Here is a 516-nt window from a genome sequence, read left to right as displayed (position 1 = left end):
TGCAGTGAAACTGAGCAGTTTCAGCTCAGTCATTCAGGGACCAGGAATTCCTGCAGTTTGAACCCGCTGGAACCCCAGCCCACTTCTGATTGGTCACCCTCTTCTCATAAAGTCAGTGACAGCACATGAGGAGGCCATTCGCCCCATTGAGTCCATGTCGGGTTTCCAATCTGTTCAGTCCCCGACTCAATCCCCAAATCCTTGCGGGTCAAAATGACCGTGGCAGGACTCGAACCTGCAATCTTCTGATAACATCATAGAATATATCGAAGTCAGACGCCTTATCCATTAGGCCACACAGCCATTAGCTTACATGAATGATTCAATCAGAGAATCTCGAAGCACAAAATATAAAAAATCATTGGTTGAACCTGTCAACCTGGCAGAATATTTGAATTTGTGAAAGCCGCCAATTTCACTTTGGAAAAGAAGTGATCGACTGGAAAAGTACATAAAAATCTATTTTCCCGTAGCGGTTTAAATAAACTTTTAAAACACAATTTTGCTTTTACCGAC

At 43.2% G+C, this 516-nt stretch overlaps 1 non-coding gene across 1 annotated transcript; it reads right to left on the bottom strand.

Annotated features, from left to right (window-relative positions):
* Positions 1 to 214: 214 nt before the first annotated feature.
* On the bottom strand, positions 215 to 303 carry trnar-ucg (transfer RNA arginine (anticodon UCG)). Its single transcript is given in 2 exon segments — positions 215 to 250; positions 267 to 303. It is a non-coding gene; the product is annotated as a tRNA-Arg (tRNA).
* Between the last annotated feature and the right edge of the window lie 213 nt (positions 304 to 516).

Source organism: Heterodontus francisci, unplaced genomic scaffold, assembly GCF_036365525.1.
Source record: "Heterodontus francisci isolate sHetFra1 unplaced genomic scaffold, sHetFra1.hap1 HAP1_SCAFFOLD_43, whole genome shotgun sequence".
Taxonomy (NCBI): domain Eukaryota; kingdom Metazoa; phylum Chordata; class Chondrichthyes; order Heterodontiformes; family Heterodontidae; genus Heterodontus; species Heterodontus francisci.
The sequence above is the reverse complement of the archived record's forward strand: the minus strand, read 5'-3'. Positions and strand labels throughout refer to the sequence as shown.